General features: G+C 45.9%; 1 pseudogene; it reads left to right on the forward strand.

The window, feature by feature from the left end:
* The first annotated feature begins 1478 nt into the window (after nt 1-1478).
* LOC148509361 (uncharacterized) lies at nt 1479-25857 on the forward strand (annotated as a pseudogene).
* The last annotated feature ends 51 nt before the right edge of the window (nt 25858-25908 follow it).

Below are 25908 nucleotides of genomic sequence, written 5' to 3' on the forward strand. Positions count from 1 at the left end.
GTTCTAAGTGCGGGGTTGCCAGCAGTGTTCTTCTGGCGGTGTCAGCAGGACGGGGTGCCGGTGGTGTCCTCAGTGCGGTGTTGTTGGCAGTGTTGGCAGTTGAGGGGTGCCAGTGGTGGCGGCAGTGTTGGGATTTTGCGGTGTCGGCACTGCGGGGGTGGTGTCCTCGGTGTGGTGGGGGCCGCCATCTTGCGTCCATTTGCCCCATTGAAGTCTACGGGGAAAAGCTGATTGGCTGAGAGCCGTGACAGACGGCTCTCTCAGCCAATCATCGGTCAAACCATTGATTTCAATGAGACTTTTGAAAATGGCACTGAGCCAAAACCTTGAGATCCGACAGCGGAATCTCGAGGTTTTGGCTTGGGTAGTGATGCAAGGCAGACAAGGAGATCTGAGCTGCGGCTTGGATCGTCACAGGTCCCGGAAGTTCATGCATGTTCGGATTCCAAGGAATTCAAACTGCTTATCTTTGGTCTCAACACAAAACATGCTGGTGTAGAGCTGTTGTTTGACATTTTACAACACTGTTCATAGATACACAGTGTAGAGATAGGTGTCCTGAAGCAAGCGTACTGAGTTGTTGATCAGTCAACTCAATCATCTAACAACAGAACGCAATTTCTGTGCAGGAGCCTAAAATTGCTGCATCCTTGTAATTTAATGGCAACCCTTAAGAGAGCAGATTAAAGTGGTACATGTCACGTTTCCACTGTCTTGACAGGATTTAACCTGGGCCAAACCACTCCATGAGAAGAATGTTCCATTCATGGGTAAAAACAAAATTTTTGGCCCCATTAAAGCTGACCTTTAATTCTTTGGAACATACCACCAATGCCTCCATGTGAGGAGGCAAGGGAAAATGGCTTCTAGGACTTGCCTGCATGTTGAAAAGAGTTAACCCCATGACCCAGTTTTGTGTTCTTAAATTGAAGCCTCAGTCTGCATGTCTCATACAGGAAGTTTGCCAGCAGCAGACAACAAGGGAGTGTTTCTGTTAAAAAGCCCTCTTCCTTCCTCTATGTAAAGACTGACACCAGGGCCCACCAATGAGAGAGAGAGGGAAGTAGGGTGGTGCAGCAAGGGGAATTGTGGGGAAGTGTGTGAGTACAGTGTGACTCTGGAGGTTGGTGTGTTGTTCCCTCTCAGTGTCTTTAGATAGATAGCAGCTCTGTGTGCCCTGCTACAGCTGTCATTGCTGACCAGGTAGGGAGGAGATATAGAGCAGCTGGAAAATACTTTGCTGAACGCTGAGTGGACTGTATTGATATAACCCTGCTTACTGTTTGTTGGATTTCTGTGTCTCCATGAATAAAGTTCATCTTGCTTTCATATAACCTGCTCCACGGTGTGATCCCTGAACCCCGGGATACCCAGGTCACCCAGTATCCTCACATGTGGTGGCAGCAGTGGGACATCACACAGTTCCTGTGGTAATTCCAGGGGAGTGAGTAGAAACAATGCTAACACCAGAGAATATCAGCATGGAGAGTCAGTCAGGAGTTGCAACCGGTGGCCAAATTGAAAACATCATGAGAGATCAAAAGTTTTACCGGACAGCCTGGAAACTACACCTGCAAGGATTTTGCAGGATGAAGGGAATTGCGTATAATTGGACTGACACCAGGGAGATTCTGATACTGTGGTTGTTGGAGTGGGATCGTGCACACCCAGAGGATCCTAACCACCTGAGTGATGATCAAGAAGGACCGACAGGCAGTAAAAGCACTTCTTCCAGTTGGTTACCCGAGTCAACCACCGCTACTCCTGCCCTACTGCAGAGCTGGCTGGGGGCGCTAGGTAAAAGTGCAACTACACAAGAGAGAGCTGAAATGATCCAAGTGATATTAGGGGTACAAATCTCTACTAGCAGCGGAACTGTGCTGTCACCCAGAGGGGGTGAACAAGAGAAGCTGCGCTTGGGATGTAAGGATGTTCCCACATTTTGAGAAAATGAAACCGACATTGACACTCACCTCCAGTTCTTTGAGAATCTCATGGGAGTGCATGGGATAGAGACAGCTGAATGGCCCAAGTACTTGGGGTCAAGTCTCACTGGTAGGGCTCTGGAAGCCTAACGGGCTCTAACTACCCAGGAATGTGGAGTCTACACCTGTATAAAGAAGGCATTGCTGGCTAAGTTCCAGATCACTGCAGAACCTTATCGTCTCAAATTCAGGACACTGAGTAAAAGTGGGACTGCTTCCTACCAAGAGTTTGCCAGTCAGCTATGGCAAGCCTGTGGAAAATGGCTCAACTGTAGACAGGCCTCTACTGTGGAGCAGATCATCAACCTAATTGTGATAGAATAACTAATGATTAAGATGGCACCAGAGGTACAGGAGTGGGTCGCAGACCAGAAACCCAGCACACCTGAACAATCTGCAGAATGGGCTGATGAATATATAGGTAACCATCCCCAATGTAGAGTCTTCAGTGCAACAGGTGGTACAAGAACCCCATGAGTGGAGAAGCTCCCTGACAGAGAACCACGCATCAATGATAGTAGTAAAGGAGGCCCTATCAAAATCATCTCTTATCAACCAACCAGATTCAAAGTGGCTAAACCAGAACTTCGGAAGTGTTACCGCTGCAATCAACCAGGACACTTGTTGAGGGACTGTCCACGCACGTGAGGGCCATTCCCTGGGGCTAGAACGGCCCCAGTCTCTGTGATATGTTACCCCATGGAGGATAATTGGAAGGACGTCATCCAGTCAGATGCGGCCGAGATGATAGATGGGGTGTATATTGTAGATCTGGTTCTGGGGAAGGAGCAGCCACTCCTCAGAATATGCAGGGGCACTTACAGCCTGTGTTGGTAGAGAACCAGCGGGTACAGGGCCTACGAGATTCTGAGGCCTCACTCACATTGATTGAGCCAGACCTGATTCCCAACTCTCAGGTGATTCCTGGACAGTATGTACGAATTGCCACTGCTGGGGGACAGCAGACCGATATCCCCATCGCCAAGATTCATCTCGACTGGGGAGCTGATCAAGGAATTGTGGAGGTCGGAGTACTCAAGGGGCTACCAGCCAAAGTCATCCTCGGGAATGATCTGGGACAGGGACTGGTGACATGCTTCGTTCAAGTGGTGACCCGGAGCCAAACCAGAATAGCAGTGACCCACGTGACAGATACAGAACAGAACCAACCTACCCTGGCCACAATGGTGAGTGATTCCAGTTCCTTGTCCAGTACTTCAGACATAGACTTGGGGGAGGTGGACCAGAGCGAGTTTCGTCAGGCCCAATGGACGGACCCTTCCTTAAGTAAATTAAGGAGTGCAGCCAACCTGGGGTTGGAAACAGCCAATGGGAGCAAGATAGTTTGGGAAAAGGAATTACTGTACCGAGTGGTCGTTCCTCAGTATGGACAGGAAACAGTTGTGCCTACCAAACAGTTGGTAGTATAGAGCACAATTACTAGCCCTTGCTCATGACATTCCAGCGGTTGGGCATTTTGACACCCGTAAAACACTGGCCCGACTGTTGCGAAATTTCTCTGGCCACGGATCTCTAGAGACGTTAAGCAGTATCGAGACACCTGCGATACCTGCCAGAGACTGAGGAAGCCCCAGCGAAAAGCTCCTCTGCACCCATTACCTATTATAGGGGAGCCCTTTGCCCATGTTGCCATAGACCTAGTCGGACCATTAGCTACACCCAGTCATACGGGAAAGAAGTACATCCTAACGCTGGTGGACTTTGCTACACGCTATCCTGAGGCTGTGGCCCTTTCATCTATTGACACAGAACATGTTGTGAAGCATTGACAGACATATTTAGTCAGCTTGGATACCCACAGGAAGTCGTCACAGATCAAGGGTCCCAATTCCAAGGTGAACTAATGCAAACCCTGTAGGAAAAGTGGGTGGTTTGACCTCTTCGGACCACCTCTTATCATCCACAGATCAACGGACTCTGTGAACATTTCAATGGAACACTAAAAAGATTTCTACAAGCTTATGTGCAGTCCGAGGGAAGGGACTGGGAGAGGGCCCTGCAACAGCTTCTATTCGCTTATCGGGAAGACCCACAGGCGTCTACTGGATATTCCCCATTTGAACTTTTGTATGGCCAGAAAGTGCGGAGGCCTCTAGACAGTGGCGTATCTATAATGGGTGCAGTGTGTGCGAGGCACACGGGCCCCCTGAGTCCAGGGGGGCCCCGCACCGCACACACTGCACCCATATTATTTTAGACTTACCTGTCCGTGGTCCCGCGGCTGTTGTCTGCGCTGCTCAGAATACCGAAAAAAGGCAGCCGCGGCCTTTTTCCAGTGTTCTGCGCATGTGCAGTAGACTCCGGGCACTAGAGTGTGCCTGGAGTCTACTTCGCATGCATAAAACGCCAGAAAAATGGCCGCCGTGGCCATTTTCCGGCGTTCTGTGCATGCGCAGTAGACTCCGGGCACACTCTAGTGCCCGGAGTCTACTAAGGCTCCAGTGGCTGGCTAGCCGCATCAGTTGGCTGCCGGCCACCGGAGAGAGAGGAGGGGCCCCACATGGGGAGTGCACATGGGCCCCCTCCTCTCTTAAAATGCCCTTGCCTCTTGACCTGGTCAAAGAGAGCTGGCAGGGAACTTTCCAAGAACACCAGCAGCCCATTTTACAATATGTAGAGAATATGCGGAACCGCATGAGAAGATTGCTACAGTTAACCCAAGAGCATCTCAGGGAATCACATGAGAGGCAAAAGGAATGGTATGATGCCCACGCTCAAAACCGAGAGTTGCATCCAGGGCAAAAAGTAATGATGCTTATCCCAGTGCAAAGAAACAAACTGCAGACCACGTGGGAAGGGCCATATACCGTGGTAAGGCACACCGGACCGGTCAATTACGTGATTGCCCTGGATACACACCTTCCATATAAATTGAATTACGGCCTATCGTGATCCTCAAGTAGTAACAATGGTGGTATGTTGTCCTCCGATGGAGACACCAGAAACTGATCCATTGCTTGACCTTTTGGGAGCTGCTAAAGAGAAGAAAGGAGTGGAATCAGTCCATGTGGGACAACAGTTGAATGCAGCCCAGCAGCAGAAGATGTGGAGGGTCTTAGAGGCTGAACAGGCCCAGTTTTCTTGTCTACCTGGTCAACCTCATCTGACCGGCCACCATGTGGACACTGGGAGTGCTAGGCCCATCCAACAAGTCGCTTACCGGATGACTCCGGGTGTTATGAGGCAAGTAAAGGCTGAGATCGAGGAGATGCTAACTTTGGGGGTCATAGTGCCATCTAAAAGCCCATGGGCTGCTTGGATTGTGTTGGTTCCCAAGAAAGATGGGAACCACCCATTGATCTTTCTCTTTTTTGAGAGGCTCTATCAGGCCATGGTCTGAACTAAACTGCACCTGCAATCAACCTATCATGAGCCTTGTCCAAGCAAATGACAAATGAAAGACGGCCTTTATCACAAAGGAATGCCACTATGAATATAAGACCATACTGTTTGAGATGTGCAAATTCTTAGCTGTCTTCTAAGCATTTGTGGGTTCCCTCTTAAAGAGCCTCCTGGAGAAATGAGACCTCATATACCTAGATGATATCCTCATTTTTTCCAGTTTGGGAGAACAAATTATTTGATCATCTGGAAATTCTGATGGCTGCCTGTAAGAACGGGTGTCACCTACTTTATCCAGTACTGCACGACCTGTGCACTCACTTAGGAGCTACATACCATGTCTACTTACCTCCTTATGCCCCTTCCCATTCCAAAAAAGCTATGGACACATGTATCTCTGGATTTCATCACTGACTTTGCCAGTTCTCAAGGCAGCACTGCTATTCTGGTAGTAATGTATTGCTTCATCAAGCAAGTCCATTTCATGCCCTTGAAAAGCTGGCTTCCCCTGATCTTCCAGAAGGTCAGTTGCCAGGTTCAGTGGCGGGCGGCACGCTGAGTATTATCCCTGGGGTCTGCTATGACTTCTATGCGATGCTCAGTTGTGTAGTTTCCCATGGCTGCAGTCATGGGCGCAGCCATGTTGATCTGTATCACCTGACTAATCTCTCATCCAATGGTAGCCTTACCAGCTCTCAGCTGACTCTCCTCCAATGGATAGTTACCTAAGGGTACTGTATAAAGCAGGACTCCAGGTAAAGGAAGTTGCCTATACAACTTTTCTCACTACTCCAGTGACTGTGGCTATTACATCGCTCCAGGCTCCACTCCAAGATACTCTTCGGTGCTACTCTGCATCAAGATCTCCAGTGTTATATTTCAGCTCTCACGCTGATTCCTGGTGTTATATATTTCAGCTCTCACGCTGATTTCTGGTGTTGTATATTTCAGCTCTAATGCTGATTCCTGGTGTTATATATTTCAGCTCTCACACTGATTCCCAGTGTTTCATTTTCAGTCTCCGTACTGATCTCCAGTAATCTACTACAGTTCTTCCCCTGCATCTGGATCATCTGTGTGTGCACTAAGTACATCATCTGTGTACTGATTCCAAGTATTTACTACAGTGTTTCACCTGCTTCTGGATCACCTGTGTGTACTCAGTGCATCATCCGTGTACTGATTCCAAGTATTTACTAGTGTTTCACCAGTATCTGTATCACCTATGTGTGTACTCTGGGCATGATTCAGAGCCGGACGCAAGAGGCCGTTCGCTTGTCCGCCGTACGAGCGGAAATATTTAAATTCAAGCGCTCGCTCGTAAGTTCGCTTGTAGCTAATTTTCCACCCCATAGTCTCCCAACCCCTCCTCTAGCTAGCGAACGTTCAAAATAGCGACCGTCCCTCTCCTCTTTGGTTGCAGGGAACGCTCGCACAAGTCAATTCCGGAAGTGGCCCTGTCAGTTTTCGATTGTCTGCTATTTCATTCTTCAAACATACTTTAATCGTTTCATGGCAATCACTATATTAATTACCTTAATTGCTATTCACATGTTTTCAATCCTGTTTTTTTTTTCATTGTCAATAAACTTTATTCTTGTCAGTGTGTGTCATTTGTACCGCAGAATACGTACGGTTTCACCAATGGTATTGTTTTTCGAAATTAAAGGTTTTTTGGAATGATACTATTGTTTTCCGTTGTTTTTTATAGGCATATTTTAGTACTTTAATTTTTTTATTGAAATTAGTTTACGCATGTCACTGCATCAAGCCTATCATAACTCACATTATATTTGTGAGGCTGTAGGTCACATACAATAACCAATAGAATGGTTCCTGTTAATTTACAAAGTACATTAGCCAATCAAATTTTTTCTAGGGCCTTTATTAAAACTGTTTTGTGTAAAAAAAATCATTGCCATCATGAGAGCCTCCGCGTTTTGTAGGCGTGAGCTCCTGGTCCTCACAGAGGTGATGGACCAGAGAATCACCCATCATCCTCCCCCCATCACAAACCTGCGCAAATGAATGGCGTACGCGGAGGTGCGCCGCCGCCTGCGCTCCATCGGCTATCGACGAAATATCGGCCAACTGGAGCGCAGGTGGTCGGATTTGCGCTGCCGAACCCCACGCATACTTGCATGTTTGCGTCTCCAGATTCTGGAAAGTAAGTGTTTATGTGTTTGTATAAATTTTTTGTTTTATTTTTTTGTGGCCCTACCTGCGTGTGCATGTTTCTAGTATAGCCCTGTTTGTGTTTTTTGGCCCTACCTGTGTGTGCATGTTTCCAGTATAGCCGAGTTTGTGAATTTTGGCCCTACCTGCGTGTGCATGTTTACAGTATAGGCGTTTTTTTTTTTTTGCTGTTTTTTTTTGTAAAAAAAATATAAACAAAAAAGCATTGTAATTAAATATGTTGGTCTCCATCATTTAGGGGCCGAGCGGATAATGAGACGGCGCAGACGGGTGTCTCGACCCCTATCCCCCACTCCCACCCAAACATCCTCTGCCCACTCTTCCCCAAATTCCCCCTCCACCCCAGACCTTGCCGCACGTCAGTCCCCTCCCTCTCCTCACCTTACCATCCCTCCATCTTCCCCCTCCCCTCAAACCCCCCCTCTCTTTTCCTCACCCTCCACTTCCTCCCAAATTACACCTCCTCCTTCCCAGAGCCACTGGCCAACCTCTGAAGAGGAGGATTTCGGTGCCCCAGGCCCAGGCACCATTTTGACCTGTATGTTTACATTTTAAACTATGGTTTTTTTATGGATTTTGTCATTTGGGTTGATGTTGTCCTTTTGCCTGTGCAGTTCAAAATAGTAAAGTAGTTCCAATGTTTTTGATATATATCTTTGTGAAACAATGTCAAGGATGTTTTCACATTACACATATGACACATGTCCAAACACTCACACTTGTGTCTTTCTTGTTAACGTTACCCACAAATGTTGTATTTTTTCCCCTTTGTAGTTTTTTTTAGTTTTGTATTTTTCTTTTTTTGGGGGGTGCCCTTATTTGTTTTGAATCTGTTTGTTTTGGATTCCTTTTGTTTTGGGCCTGTTTTGGCTTTTTTTTTTTTAACGATAGTCTGAATTGTTAGATGTTTTTTAAAATATAAATGAAGGTGTCATTTTACTAATCCACACATTTTTTTTACCCACAGAGGAGCAGAGGCGGAACGAGGTATTGTCTGCGGGCTTAATGGAGCTACGGGGCCTTGTCGTAGCAATGCTGGTCTCCTTGGACCATATTTTGGCGAGCCTGCGCCACTAATGTTTTTTTTTTTGCGAAAACAGTTTTTTTAAAAATAAAGTTTATTTTGATTTATTTAAGTTTCATTCCTTGTGTGTAAATCTTAGATTGTTGAACCTTACATAAGTCTACTATTTGTCCCTGATTTTTAAAGTAATGTAAATTTGTTTGTTGAAAGCTCAAGTAAGTATGTAAGCTTGCACATTAAACACATAACAATACCAATAGGTTTGGAGAAGTAACCTCAAAATGTGATTATATTTTGGTGTGGGTAATGTTAAAATTAAAGCTACCTGCTTAGGCCTACAATTGCAAACATACTGATTTACCATAATACCTTTGGTGTTTGTTTTTGGCAACAAAGCAGGGTACTAAACTTTTCCAAATAAGAAATTACAGTATTAGGCATTAAGCAACTTTGCATTTTTAGAAACAGGTTACACTTGGTTGTAATTTACGATGGAAATGGTTGGTTAACGTAAAATAAAATTTTAATGCACACAAATAATAAACACCAAGTGAATAGACACAATAAATTCAAACATTCAAAACACACACACAAGTCAAAACCACACCAAAACCCCCAAAAAACACAATAAGGAACTGTTTGAAGAAGTAGCATGCCAACATGAATCCACAAATGAGGAGAAGAAATCATTGTTCCCGAAGTTATATCCAATGTGTCCACATAAAGTCATTTGTGTTGATCAGGTAGTAGGCATGGATTTTTAGGGTCATTTGAGGGATTAAAAAAAAAAAAAAAAACAGTTAAAAGTGTATTTTAAAATATTACATGTCTACATTGTGGCAATTTTAAAAATTGTGAGGAAATAATTACCTAAAAAATCTGGCTACAACTTCATCGCGTATGGCCCCCCCACATACTGACCTCCGACCAACCTCGGGGGGGCCGTCCTCAGACAAGGCATCATCTGGCTGCATTGGGACACCACTCCTTATGGTGATGTTGTGAAATATCCCACACAGGACCACAATTTTCTAAACCATAGCCGGCAAATACATGAGGTCGCCACCAGAGCGGTGGAGGCATCTGAATCGGCCTTTTAAAAGGCCGATACAGCGCTCCACCACCTGCCTGGTGGCTGTAAGTGCGGAATTATACTGACTTTGTGGCCCTGGTGTGGGAACCAAATAAGGAGTGAGCAGTCAGGGCGTGCAAGGGTAACCACTGTCTCCTGTGAAAATATAAAAAAAAACATAAGGACCATTGTGTAACAAGCTTTGCATTGGTTTCAACAGAAGGTTTCAACTTACCCAGAAGCCACGCATCACCAGCTTGTAGGTTGTTTAATTCGTGCCAAATTCCTGATTGGCGGATGAAGAAGGAATCATGTGCACTTCCTGGGAATTTGGCATTCAGGGACAGGATCTGGAAGGAGGCATCACATACCACCATTACATTCATCGAGTGAAAGTGCTTTCGGTTCCTAAATATAGCCTCCAGCCTTGCTGGATGCTGAAGTGGTATGTGAGTGCCATCCACAACCCCTATGATGTGTGGGAAGCCAGCTATTTGGTAAAAATTAGCCTTCACCACATTAAGGGAACCCATATCCAATGGGTGTTTAAAAAGTGCCTCCATCACTGCCCTCAGGATCCTTGAAAAGGAGGATTGGGATATTCCAGCGACTATTCCCACAGTGGTTTGAAAGGATCCTGAGGCACAAAAATGTAACACCGACATTAATTGCGTAAGTGGTGGTATTGCTGTAGGACTGACAATTTGCCGTTCAAGATTACGCTCTATTAATGAGAGAGTGTCTAGGATGATTTGTGGCGGAAGACGGTAGCGCCTTAACACCTCATCATCTGGCATTCCAAAAAGGGTGACACATGTTCTATATATCTGGGGCCTTGCACGCCTACGAGGCCTACGCCTGGGACGAAGTTGAGGTTGGTCGGGTTCTGGAACCATGGCCAATATAATACGACCAACATCAACCTGAAATGTTAAGCCAGGTAGTTATTGTTTTAGACAAATGTGTTAAGAAAAATATACTTATCTTTTCCAAGCAAACCAAAGATGCTTACAGGCCTAGGACGTGTCATGTGCAAACCAACCTACAGTTCAAAAGTAGAAAATATTTTTAAGATTAATTTAATAAACTATGATTGAAAACAAATTTCATTTTTGAAAAAAGGAGCACACATTAGTTCTCAAAATAGTACCCTACATTTAGTGGGAAGACATGATTTTACACAGAAAAATTAAAAAAACATTAGTTCGCAAAATAGTATGTTAATTTTACATTTAAAAACAAAAAAAACATTAGTTCACTAAATAGTACGCTACTTTTACAGTTAAACCCACTAAAACATTAGTTCGCGAAATATTACGCTACTTTTACATTTAAAAACAAAATAACATTAGTTCGCTAAATAGTACGCTACTTTTACAGTTAAATAAGGACACATTAGTTCGCTAAATAGTACGCTACTTTTACAGTTAAAACCACTAAAACATTAGTTCGCTAAATATTACGTTAATTTTACATTTGAAAATAAAAAAACATTAGTTCGCTAAATAGTACGCTACTTTTACAGTTAAATAAGGACACATTAGTTCGCTAAATAGTACGCTACTTTTACAGTTAAATAAGGACACATTAGTTCGCTAAATAGTACGCTACATTTAGTGGTAAGACATGATTGTTCACAGAAAAAAAAAACTACTTAGCGAAACATATGCTAAGACCAACACATCGAATTTGTAAATTCATGAAACCAAAAACACTTACCAAAAACAGACAAATATCCCAAAGTTATAAAACGTCACTGGGTCACTGCCAAAATAACTGTAAAAAAAAATGATTACAAAAAAAAGTAAACTATTTACTATTATTTTTTAAGGTGGTTTTTTGAAATACTTACTCAAAAATTCAAATTAAAAAAGCCAAAAAATAAACACAAATGCTAACGGAAAAAAAACAAGTAAGAAAAAAAGCAAAAAGATCAAAAAAACAAGTACTCCTTCTACACAACCACAAATCACCAACAATCCACTACAACGCAAAACCTCCAACAATCATAACATGCCATCTCGACTCGAGTCACACCAAGCCATAAATAGGCTTTATTTTCCCGCTCAAATTAAGGACGGACAATAGGAGCGCACAAGGAATGATGCGGCGGAATAATGCTGACGCATGTCTAAAAACGTCACTGAAGGCAAAAATCGGTCTGCTACATTGAGAAAAAACAATGAGTACAGAGCAGCAAAGTACTAGCCAACAGGCACCATGTAAGTGTTTTTATTTTTTATGGGAAAATGCGTATGTTTAACATTACATTTTAAAACAGTTTACTAAAAAATTTTTTTAACATTTTAAAAAAAAGGTGTGGAGGATGCCATGGAAGAGGCTGCTGGCCCTAGTAGGCAAACTAGGGCCAAAAAAAAAAGGCAGCCACAATTCACAAGGAAGGAGATGGAGGTTTTGGTGCAAATGTGCAATGACAACCTGGCACAGGCACCAAGGAATATGGGTGCAACCCAGAGATGGAAACTGTGGGACGACATAGCCAGTGGTGTCAATGGTGTGGGTGAGTTTGAACGTTCAACCCGGGAGGTCAAACGCCGGTACGTAAAATCTACATTTTAGTAAAAAGTGTTTACAGGTCATAATACTGCAGGAATAATGCCAAATTTTAAACCAAGAGATGGAGCGACTTCAAATATCGGCTTAAACAAAAACTGGCTGATAGGGCTAGGCATGCAGGGGGGACAGGTGGGGGTCCCACCTCTGTGTCACTTGAGCTCACAGATTTGGAGGAGCTGGCCCAGGGGTGTGTGCAGGATGAGGAGGTGTTTGGCGTGTTGAACATGGATAGCGACATGCCAGACTTTGCGGCTCCTCATGTTGCCCCAGGTAAATGTTGTAATGTTAACAACTCAGAAATGTGTTTTTGACAATATCTAGATTATAATTTTACTCTTTTCTCTTTTTTCTCACAGAGACACAGATGGATGAGTCTGCTCCAGAGGTGAGCTTTGGCCGCAGAATTTCTTCTGGCTCTGCAGGGAGGAAGCAGTAGATCTGGCTGGGGACCCTGTGGCAGACAGTCCAGGGCATTCCCCCTCACAGGCAGTGGCCCTCCTCACTGATCTCAATGGTAAAATGTATCAGCAGACCGAGATTCTGCTGAGGATGGACGCCAATCTGCTACGGGTGGCGGACGCCCTGGAGCAAAGTGCTGCGGCCAATGTGACCATTGCTAAGGCCCTTGCAGAAAATACTGGGGCCAACGTGCGAATAGCAAATGCCCTGGAGCAGCTCGTTCGCTAGCAGATGTTGGAGCCGGCCTCCCTTCCTACCAGAACATCAGGACCCTCCACCTCTGGCACAACAACAGCCATCCCTCCAAATGTGCCTAGCCCTATGCCTAGTCCAGAGGCCACAACATCTGCCTCTGGCCAGGCCAGCCGAAGGACTTCCCAGACCCATTCAGGCTCCCTCCAACCCCCGGCCAAACGGCCTAAAAGGCGATGACAGCATTGGCTAATTTCCCCACAATCCATCTCTGTGTTTGCCCCATATTCCTGCATGGCAAAAACCTCCCTCTCCTTTCTTGTGAATTGTTTTTATTTGTTTTATTTGTGTTCAAATGCCACTTATTTTGTTGGTGTGTGGGCAAAATGATTTCTAGATTTTGCCCCATGAAAAAAACTATGTTTACTTTAAAAAAAAATTGAAACAAAAATATTAATAAACTTTGGAAACAAAATTGCAAAATTCTATTGTTGATTTATTCACAAACTGGTTAAAAGGTAATCCCTCTAACAAACTTACAAACAGTACAACAGAAATAGAAACATTTCATATTTTGCATAAAAAACAAGGGTTAAAATCAATTTATGAGTTTTAATTAACAATTATCAAAAAACAAAAGGGCGATTGGTTTCTTGGTCAAAAAATAAAATAGCAAAAAACCAAACCAGTCTTAATGGAAATTGGATCACACAGTGACGTGTACAAAATAGCGTCCACATTGGACGTTCGCACAAGATAATACATGTACGCCCAAAAAACGCCTTGCCACGCCTGCGTTTTCTCATCTCCACCCCCGTTACCACCCATAAACGGAACATTCTGTCAATCAAATTACATAGGTCACTTCCTGTTCACTGTGTATACGAGCGAACGAAAAATGACCGCAATGATCCGGCCGCACATGTGCAATGAGAACCGGATGCATGCATGGTTTAAAACAATCGAATGCGTATGAGCGAACGGCTGATAGCGTCCGACTCTGAATGAGGTCCTCTGTACATCATCCATGTACTGATTCCAAGTATTTACTTCAGTGTTTCATCTGCATCTGCTCGCTCTGAATCAGGGCCGTCCTCTTACTTTTCGGAGCGGCCTCCTGGCCGCTCGCATAGCTGTGGGTGACAACCCACAGCTATAGCGAGCGGCCAAAATGATGGTCGCGATGGTCAAGACCATCACGACCATCGGGCTTGCGACGAGACCCTTGTGGTAGGGTCTCTTGTCTGCCGCAAGCCCTGGGGTGCTTTTGGCTCTATCAGAGCCAAAAGCACTCCCACTGACATCACTAGTGATGTCAGTGGGGCCGGCCCCAGACGGTAGGCGTTCCCATGGGAACGCCTCCGTCTGGGCAGCCACGCCCCCAGCACGCCCACCAAAGGGGGCGTGCTGTCACTCACCATCGACAGCACGCCCCCTTTGTAGCGAGACCCATAGTGACAGCTTGGCCGTCGCTATCCAGGTCTCGCGCATGCGCACGACGGAGCCGCCTCCGTTGTGCGCATGCGCACTTGAGCAACATCGACTCGCTTGCGAGCGCTCAGCACTCACGAGCAGGTCTGAATCAGGCCCTCAGTTCATCATCAGTGTACTGCCTCTAGCATTCTCCAGTGTATGCTCCACATGTCATTCTCCAGTGTATTCCCTATGTGACTCTTTCGGTGTATTCTCCACGTGTCATCCTTCAGTGTATAACTCCCAGTGTAATCCCCAATGCAAGTAGTTACTCTTTTCAACCCTATCACCTTGTTTCTTGCTAGTTTCCGGGTACCTGACCAAAGAGCTGCGACCTGCTCACTGGGTGCCGCAGAGCCCAATTCCCAATTGGAGGGGGTCACTGATGAAAACCACTAGTGGGTTTTACTCCGCACCTTTGGTCAGGTCCTGCTATCACTAAATACTAGAGGGGCTAGTATTTTCAGTAGACATTAAAGTAGTTTTCCATTTACAACACTGCCCTTAAAATGCTCTCAAACGGGGCTTAAGTACATCAGTCCTTGCCTGAATAGCAGTAAGATAAATCTGGTAGCAAACATCTTCCTTCCTGATCCACTGAGTGTTTCACATTTCCCTTCTGAACTTAGTGGTGACTTACTTCCAGATGAAAGATGGTTTCTCCTCCCAAAGTAGAAGTAGAAGGTCACAAGGAATACCTCACCCAGCTGGTCATTAATACCCACAGATTTGGAGAAGTACTTTGGATGGGCTTCAGTTCTGAGGACCACTCTTGAATGATTTCAATGTATGTTCACACGACTGCTTTGCTGGCTGCATCCAGAATCTGCACCAAAGGGGGCTCACATGGTAAGGATTCAACACAATATCAGCTACAGATGATAGGTGGCAGTTCTCCATCAACACTGACAACTACAACATATAAAGATCAGCCACAATACCTGCTACAGATGGCAGGTGGAAATTCACCATCAATACTGACAACTGCACATTGTTTTAACTTACTGCAATCAGCACTTTGCTAAAGGTCAAGTCAGTTAGGACTATGGGCCTGAATCAGACCCGGACGCTAAGCCGCGATCGCACGCAGCCGTAAGGAGTGAATATATGCAAAACAAATGATCGCGCACCAACCACAACGCAGAAACACACACACCCAACCAAAGTCAAAACCACCGTAGTCTACGTGCGAACGTCATCTCTCCACGAGCGACGCGTTCACTCCAGAAATCAGCGGACTCATCATTCCCTTGGCCAAATATCAGAATCATTAGCAGGACATTTGCTACAATGTGATGTACTTGCCTGAGCAATCAGTGTGTGTTTGCTAATAGCTTGTTATGTGTATGTAATTGTTGTTTGATTGCATCTTAGATCTTCTTTATGTATTGCTTTATTGGTTTTATTAAACAATCTTTGTTATATATTGTCTTTTTAACTTTAAGAAACACACACATCTATATATCTCTACAGTATATCTCTCTAGCTCTCTCTATGGGGGAGATGTATTAACGGCGACATCGCCGTTGCGGTACATCCCCCCCGACTTCGAGTACATACCGCGGTTCATTACCGCGGTATGTACCAAGAATTTCGCAAAGGACAGCCCTCTCGATGAGAGCTGTCCTTTGCGATGCGGCCGGGCAGAGGGACTTCCGGGTTGAACACCCAGAAATCCTTCTGCGCATGCGCAGAAGGACGCGGGCCGCGGGGGCTCATGGGAGGGATCCGATCGGATCCCTCCCGGCCCCGAGCGTCGCGCTAAGAAGCCCATAGGCTTCTATGGGGTAACGCCTCCTGAAGGTGGCGTTACCTAGCGACGCGAAGCAGCAGAATGCAGCACATTCTGCTGCTTAATACATACGGGGAATGCGCTAAAACCCCCGAAAACTGCATTTTCGGGGGTTTTACCGCATTTTGCCGTTAATACATCTCCCCCAGAATATGTGTATATATATATATATATATATATGTTTTTTTTATTACATATATATATATATATATATATATATATATAGCTAGATATATCTGCCTGTGTGTGTGTATGTGAGTGTGTGTGTATATATATATATATATATATATATATTATAAATCAGCTCTTAACTGATATCACTATATAGCAGAGGTTCCCAAACTTTTTTGAATCACGGCGCCCTAGTGTAACAGCATTGTTTTCACAGCACCCCTAAGCCAAACATTTGTTATTGAGAAATTCAGAAAAAAATGTAGTAAAGTAATAAAGTGAAGTAAACTGCTTACCTGTCATCCTTAGGTTCAGTTATGTGGCGTTGGACAGGTTTGAGCTTCTGTTTGACTACATATTTACATTACATTGACCATAAATAAAATGATTTAGTGCTGGACAGGGGCAGATTGGGAATTTAAAGTGGCCCTGGAAACAATTTTGAAAGTGGCCCCATGTGCGTGCGCCGAAGGCGCCCGCCCGAAAAAGTAGGTGTGGCCACGTGGCAAGGGGTGTGGCCTTATGTGAAATTCCTGAAGGTCACTCCTCCCATTTTTGTTATGCTGGGGGCATGCCCACCGGTACATGAGCTGATAAATATGCCCCCTATATGTAGTCACACACAAACATACATACTGTCACACACATATGCAGTCACACACATAAACATACATACACACATAGATACTGTCACACACATATGCAGTCACACACATATGCAGTCACACACATAAACATACATACTGTCACACACATATGTAGTCACACGCATAAACATACATACTGTCACACACATAGATACTGTCACACATAGATACTGTCACACACATAAACATACATACTGTCACACACAAAAACATACATACTGTCACACACATAAACATACATACTGTCACACACATAGATACTGTCACACACATATGCAGTCACACACATAAACATACATACTGTCAAACACATATGCAGTCACACACATAAACATACATACTGTCACACACATATGCAGTCACACGCATAAACATATATACTGTCACACACATAGATACTGTCACACATAGATACTGTCAAACATATGCAGTCACACACATATACATATTGTCACACACAAACATACGTACTGTCACACATAAACATACATACTGTCACACACAAAAACATACATACTGTCACACACATAAACATACATACTGTCACACACATAGATACTGTCACACACATAAACATACATACTGTCACACATATACATATACATACTGTCACACACATAGATACTGTCACACACATACTATCACACACAGATACTGTCACACAAATATGCAGTCACACATATACTCATACATATATACAGACACATAGTCACACTTATACACATCTATATAGTCACACACATACATACTGTCACACACATACACATACTGTCACCCACAAATGCAGTCACAAATACAGTCACAAACATACATACTGTCACCCACATATGCAGTCACACATACATACTGTCACCCACATATGCAGTCACACATACATACTGTCACACACATACACATACTGTCACCCACATATGCAGTCACACATGCACATACAGTCACACTTACCTTACACTATGCAGCTGCTGCTCCTCCTCTCGGTGCTCCCACCCATTCATGCTGCTCCTCGCCCTGACTACAGGCAGTGCCGTGTAGCTCCGCCCCCTACTCTGACTCCGCCTCCACCATTAATTTCAGATCGAAGCTGCTGTACCTGCCTTCAAAGACTGGGGGGCCCTTCAGAGAGAGGGGGGGGACACAGGGGCACTTGAGCAGCCTCCCCTCGTCTTGCTGCACCTGCTGGCCTTATGTTTGCACAATGCACGAGGAGGGGAGGAGGGCGGGGCGATGTACCGAACCTGTGCTGCTGCTTAACTTACCTTTCCTGCCGGTCCTGGGGCCTCTCCACTTCTTACACTATCAGCGGCCCAGGCCTCTGCACTGCTAGTTGTGACAGGCAGCCGGCGGGCTGCCTATCAAGAAAGAGACTACTAAGCTTTGGGCGGGTGACGTGTATAGGGGCGGGGCCACAGGTGACAAGCGGCCCCACAACCCAGTCGGCCCACCGGGAATCTTCCCGCTGTAGGTAACGGCCAATCCGCCCCTGGTGCTGGACCACCAACCTGAGGCACCCCTGCAAGTGTCCTGAGGCACTCCAAGGTGCCACGGCACACAGTTTGGGAACCACTGCTACATAGGCTTTGTTTTAAAAAATGCCAGTTATTAGCAGATAGTTTGGCAGATTACTGCCATCCATGTTTTTTTGTATTTAAAAAAGTGTACAGTATGTATCAATTAGGGGTGTGCACCGGCCACTTTTCGTGCTTTGGTTTTGGATCTGGTTCTTTCTTCGTGTTTTGGATATGGATTGGTTTTGCCAAAACCACCCTTCCGTGTTTTGGGTTCTGGGTTTTGGATCTGTATTTTTTTGAAAAAAAGGATAAAAACAGCTAAAATCACAGAATTTGTAGGTTTTTCTGCTCCTATGCTATTATTAACCTCAATAACCTTAATTTCCACTCATTTCCAGTCTATTCTGAACACCTCACAATAGTGTTTTTATGTCCAAAAGGTTGCACCGAGGTAGCTGGATGACTATGCTAAGCGACACGAGTGGGCGGCACAAACACGCGACCCATCTAGGCGTGAAACTTCAGTGGCAGACAGGATGGCAGTTTGAAAAACTAGGCCCCAAACTGTACATAATGCAAAGAAAAAAAAGAGGTGCAAGATGGAATTGTCCTTGGGCCCTCCCACCCACCCTTATGTTGTATAAACAGGACATGCACACTTTAACAAACCAATCATTTCAGCGCCAGGGTCTGCCACACAACTGTGGCTGAAATGATTGGTTCGTTTGGGCCCCCACAAAACAAGCTGGCAATTAATCTGTCCCTGCACAAACTGGCTCTACGGAGGCAAGATGTCATCCTCATCCTCCTCATCCACCGATTCCTCACCCTCTTCAGTGTGTACATCCTCATCCTCACAGAGTATTAATTCGTCCCCGCTGGAACCACAGGTCCCTCTATACGTTCAGGAGGCTGGTCTCCCTGGAAGAGTTGATAATTCATTTTATGAACATCATCTTCTCCACATTTTGTGGAAGCAACCTCCTACGCCTTTCGCTGACAAGGTTCCCGGCTGCACTAAACACTCTTTCGGAGTACACACTGGAGGGGGGGCAACTCAGGTAAAATAGAGCCAGTTTGTACAGGGACCTCCAAATTGCTTCTTTTTCCTGCCAGTACAGGTACGGACTGTCTGACATGCCTACTTGGATGCTGTCACCGATGTAATCCTTTAACAGACAGAAGCACGCTTGTCGCTGCTGCTTTGAGGATGCAAGTGCGGCTACAGCCCACACAATTCACAAAGACAGAAAAAAAAAGAAGAATATTTTTATTGTTTGTGGAGCGCACTTTGAGGGTTACACCACCCTTTAACAGACAGACGCATGCTTGTCGCTGCTGCTTTGAGGATGCAAGTGCGGCTACAGCCCACACAATTCACAAAAACAGAAAAAAAAAGAACAATATTTTTATTGTTTGTGTAGCACACTTTGAGGGTGTCACCACCCTTTAACAGACAGACGCACGCTTGTCGCTGCTGCTTTAAGGATGCAGGTGCAGCTACAGCCCACACATTTCACAAAGACCGAAAAAAAAGAACAATATTTTTATTGTTTGTGTAGCACACTTTGAGGGTGTCACCACCCTTTAACAGACAGACGCACGCTTGTCGCTGCTGCTTTGAGGATGCAAGTGCAGCTACAGCCCACACAATTCACAAAGACAGAAAAAAGAAGAAGAATATTTTTATTGTTTGTGTAGCACACTTTGAGGGTGTCACCACCCTTTAACAGACAGACTCACGCTTGTCGCTGCTGCTTTGAGGATGCAAGTGCGGCTACATCGCACACAAGTCACAAACACATTAAAAAAATAGTTTTTTATTTCTTGGAGCACTTTGAGAGTTACACCACCCTTTAACAGACAGACGCACGCTTGTCGCTGCTGCTTTGAGGATGCAAGTGCGGCTACAGCCCACACAATTCACAAAGACAGAAAAAAAAAGAACAATATTTTTATTGTTTGTGTAGCACACTTTGAGGGTGTCACCACCCTTTAACAGACAGACGCACGCTTGTCGCTGCTGCTTTGAGGATGCAGGTGGAATCTAGATGGGATTTGGAACCGGGGACACACTACCTCCATCAATTGTCTAAATCCCACTGCACTAATGGCGGATACCGGACGCACGTCTAACACCAACATAGCAGTCAAGGCCTCAGTTATACGTTTTGCTTCAGGATGACTGCTGTCGTACTTCATCCTCATCGCTAGGGACTGTTGGAGGGTCAATTGTTTAGTAAAAGTAGTGATGTTCCTACTTTCTCTCTGGGATGATGAACAACTCCCAGCAGCAGCAATAGCACTAGGAGGAAGTGGTTCTTGATCTTTCCCTATTTTATTTTTATCGGAGAAAGTTTGGTCCTCCATTTATGTTATATTGATATATATGTGCGGCTAAAGCGCACACAAACACAGAAAATATTTTTTTATTTTTGCTGGAGAGTAGTGCACTTTGTGGGTTACACCACCCTTTAAGAAATGAGCCAGCCGGCTCTTTACTTATGGGACACAGGCGCACGCTTGGCGCTGCTCCTTTGTTGATGCACGTGCAGCCACAGTGCACACAAGTCACAAACACAGAAAATATATATTTTTTTGGTTTGGAGTGTACTTTGGGGGTTACAGCACCCTTTAACGGTCAAGCCAGCCGGCCCTTTACTTATGACACAGGCGCACGCTTGGCACTACTTTGTTGATGCACGTGCGGCTACTGCGCACACAATTCACAAACACAGAAAATATTTTTTTTTGGTTTGGACTGGAGTGTACTTTGGGGGTTACAGCACCCTTTAACGGTCAAGCCAGCCGGCCCTTTACTTATGACACAGGCGCACGCTTGGCACTACTTTGTTGATGCACGTGCGGCTACTGCGCACACAATTCACAAACACAGAAAATATTTTTTTTTTTTGGTTTGGACTGGAGTGTACTTTGGGGGTTACAGCACCCTTTAACGGTCAAGCCAGCCGGCCCTTTACTTATGACACAGGCGCACGCTTGGCACTACTTTGTTGATGCACGTGCGGCTACTGCGCACACAATTCACAAACACAGAAAATATTATTTTTTTTGGTTTGGACTGGAGTGTACTTTGGGGGTTACAGCACCCTTTAACGGTCAAGCCAGCCGGCCCTTTACTTATGACACAGGCGCACGCTTGGCACTACTTTGTTGATGCACGTGCCGCTACTGCGCACACAATTCACAAACACAGAAAATAAATTTTTTTTTGGTTTGGACTGGAGTGTACTTTGGGGGTTACAGCACCCTTTAACGGTCAAGCCAGATGGCCCTTTACTTATGACACAGGCGCACGCTTGGCACTACTTTGTTGATGCACGTGCGGCTACTGCGCACACAATTCACAAACACAGAAAATATTTTTTTTTGATTTGGACTGGAGTGTACTTTGGGGGTTACAGCACCCTTTAACGTTCAAGCCAGTCGGCCCTTTACTTATGACACAGGTGCACGCTTGGCACTACTTTGTTGATGCACGTGCGGCTACTGCGCACACAATTCACAAACACAGAAAATATTTTTTTTTGGTTTGGACTGGAGTGTACTTTGGGGGTTACAGCACCCTTTAACGGTCAAGCCAGCCGGCCCTTTACTTATGACACAGGCGCACGCTTGGCACTACTTTGTTGATGCACGTGCGGCTACTGCGCACACAATTCACAAACACAGAAAATAATTTTTTTTTTGGTTTGGACTGGAGTGTACTTTGGGGGTTACAGCACCCTTTAACGGTCAAGCCATCCGGCCCTTTACTTATGACACAGGCGCACGCTTGGCACTACTTTGTTGATGCACGTGCGGCTACTGCGCACACAATTCACAAACACAGAAAATATATTATTTTTTTAGCACTTGGTGGGAGCACCCCTGATGGACAGAGCACCCCCTGGACAACACTACAGCACCCCTTTAGGACTGGGACACTGCACAGGACTTTGGAGTGGACACAGCCCCTATGGAGAACTGACTGCACAACACAGTCCAGCCAGCCCCTATGGACTTTGAAGTAGTGGACACAGCCCCTATTAACAACAGCAGCACAGCACAACACAGCCAGCCCCTATGGACTTTGAAGTAGTGGACAACAGCAGCACTACACTACACAGCCCAGCCAGCCCTAACTCCCACCCTCCCTCTTCACTGTCCACAGCCGAGTGAGAAAATGGCGCCGACGCGGGTACCTTATATAGGTTCCAAAACCCGCGAGACTCGGAAGGCGGGATGATGACGTTTTGCCTCGATTTCAGATCCGAGTCATGCGGGAAAAGTCGAGCCTGACTCGGACCGGGGGGGCTCGGGGGGTTCGGATTTCAGAAATCCGAACCCGCTCACCCCTAGTATCAATGAGTGTATATATAGGGACACATTTATCAATGTTTGCTTTTGCAATGCATTCAGGGCATGGCAGTAATGTACCTGATTGCTTTGCAAAAACTGATCATATCGGCAGGATGTATTATCCAGGACATGCAGGGACATGGGCTTCGAAAGGAGGCCGTCCCTGTGATGTTTTGGAAGAAGTGGTGTCCAGTGTAGGGGGCGGTGCGCATGCACAGTCCTGGGGCCTGCACATGCACATCTGCTGGGTAGCCGGGGAGGGTTCAGGCAGATCCTGGCTAATAGTGCGCGGTGTAGCCCATAGGCTACAGTGGCTAATGCCATCTTCAGATGGCGTTAGCCGCTCAGGAGAATATCTGGATTGCTTTACATTCTTGCTATTGGTACATTCGCCATCATACTATCCCTCATAGAAACCTATGGTGTGTGTGGCTACAAGTGGGAGTGGAGGGTTTGCAGCAGGTATGGGAAATACCTGCAGCATTCAAAGGTGAAGAGAGGGGCATGGCCTAATCACGGGAGGTGTGGCTACGCCCCCTTGAGCAAAAAAACCCCAAAACACTTTTGCAGCGCCACGAAGCACACGCTGTGTGCTCGGCTGCTGTGAGGGAGGGAGAAGGGAGGGGGGGGCGGTGCCCCTCAGGAAGCCCGGGCCTGGGTAAATAGTACCCACTCCCCCCCCCCTTAACAGCACCCCTGTGCATTTCCTATGTACTTCATTTGTGTGATAGTTAATATTACAGGCAAACACCCACAAAATTTGGTTTGTGTTGATTTTTATATAAATATGCAATGATAAATTTTCCCCTTAATCAGTCACAATGGCTATTAGGTTTGAATAAAAACAAATTTTTTTAACAACTTTATTTATTAAATTTAGAAAAACGCCAAACACACAAAAATCATAATGCCCTCCTAATGCGGGCTATGGCCTCCCCCATCGAATCCACACAGTGGGCCAACACATCCAGCTCCCTCCGCAGCACATCAGCCAAGCATTCTTGTGGCACATCTGAAACAGTGGTGTAACTAGGGCTGGGCGAGCGGGGTGCGTGCCCTGGGTGCTGTTGGACCGGTGGCGCGGGGGTACGTCGCCGGCCATGGTACTGGCCAGTCCTAGTTAGCCAGTGTAGCGCCAACCGCAATGAGTGCGGTCAGCGCTACACATTTACACAGGACCGGCGCTAGGCTTCCAGCGCCGGTCCTGTGCTGCACACCTGAGCCCGTTCCCTCCCCCTGAGCGCTTACCCAATAGCGCTAGGAGGCGGGCTCAGGCTGTGCATAACACACGCATCGCCGCCAGTCAGATAGACTCTCATTGACTGCTGCAGCACCCACTGCAAGAGCCGGGCTTCCGTCCGGCTCCTGCAGTGGGTAATGGGACAGACGTCATGACGTCTGTCCCATAATGCTGAGCGCGCCAGCCCGGGCGGACTGGCGGGCGGCGGTGGCGGGAGCGGCATCGAGGACCGGAGCAGCAGCAGTGTGGATTCAGGTAAGTATATTTTTATATATATATATATATTTTTAACCTATCTGCACTACTGGGGGCACAACGGGGGAGGGGGTTGGCTACTACTGGGGGGACCTCTACTGGGGGTGGGGGCACAATGTGGGAGGGGGATGGCTACTACTGGGGGGACCTCTACTGGGGGTGGGGGTACTACGGGGGAGGGGTGGCTACTACTGGGGGCACCATTATTGGGAGGACCTCTACTGGGGGGCTACTACTGGGGGCACTTAATCGGGAGGGGGAACCTCTACTGGGGACTACTACTTGGGGGGGACCTCTACTGGGGGCACCATATAAAGGGCTCTTCATAAGGGGATACCGCTACTGGGCGCACTGCATTGTGGGGATTGCTATTGGGGGCACTGCATAAGGGGGAACACTACATGGGGCACTGCATTTGGGGGGCCACTACTGGGGGTACTGAGTAAGGGGAACTAATTGGGGGCTGTATAAGGGGGACCACTACTGGGGATACTGTATAAGGAGCACTACTATGGGCCTGCATAAGAGGGACCACAACTGCATACTGGGGGTACTGTATAAGGGGTACTACTGGGGTTAAGGTGCATATGGATCGGAATGTTCAGTGTGAAAATAAAGGGGTGTGTCATATTGACACGCCCCATTTTTAAGTGACCACGCCCATTTTTTTTCCACACGCGCAGAGGGCGCGCGCACATCGGGAAGGTGGGTGGCTCCCTTTTCAAATTTGCCCTGGGCTCCAAATACCCTAGTTACGCCACTGATCTGAAACCCAAAAATTATTGTTAATGTTTAAATATTATAATTTAAAAAACATCTTAACTGTATAAACCATCACCCACCCATGCTTCCTTGCCTCCTATGATAAACCCAGCACTGTAAGCTATGTGACAGTTCTGCTTTTGTAAATGCAGCAGTTTTTTCAGACACCGTCTGCACAATTTACCTGATAACAATACTCATGTTTGAAACGTCCCCTGTAGCCTGCTGTGGATTTTAAAAAAATGTTCACAGAAACAGGCTTGTAGAGTGAAATGTCTCCCTTCAACATACATGTTGAAATGTAATTGTTGCAAATACAAATGTGCTTTGCATATGTGTGTCAATTTTTTTTGGTCTTGCATGTACCTTCAGCTGCAGGTCCTTCCTGGGTTGGTTCCTGGGATGATGCAGCCCCGTTTGAACCTCCATCAGTTATGGTCAGGTTCTATTGCAACATAACTCCATGTGTAAGTACTATCGCCAAACAGCAGGTGTCTTACCTATTGCCATAGCTGGCGTTCGCACGGGCGGCATTCCGCAAACTCCAACCACAATGCAGTTACTCGGGAAAGTTGCTGTGACTTGGAAGGGTGATTTTATAGGTGTGTGTTCATGATGATTGGGCGCCGGTGGACTGCGTATTTGTGGCACATAATAACAGTCACGTACGCACATGCCTGTAAATAGCAACCCCTGCATTTTGAAATTTTGCAGTCATGGAGGATTTGTCCTGTGATTTAGAAGACTGCTTCCAAGATATACATGATTTTCTGGACTAATTTGGAATGGAGCTATTAGATCAAGATCTACTTGATGACATCCTTGCAGAT

The sequence above is a fragment of the Taudactylus pleione genome, unplaced genomic scaffold, assembly GCF_031769625.1.
Source record: "Taudactylus pleione unplaced genomic scaffold, aTauple2 ptg000329l, whole genome shotgun sequence".
NCBI lineage: Eukaryota > Metazoa > Chordata > Amphibia > Anura > Myobatrachidae > Taudactylus > Taudactylus pleione.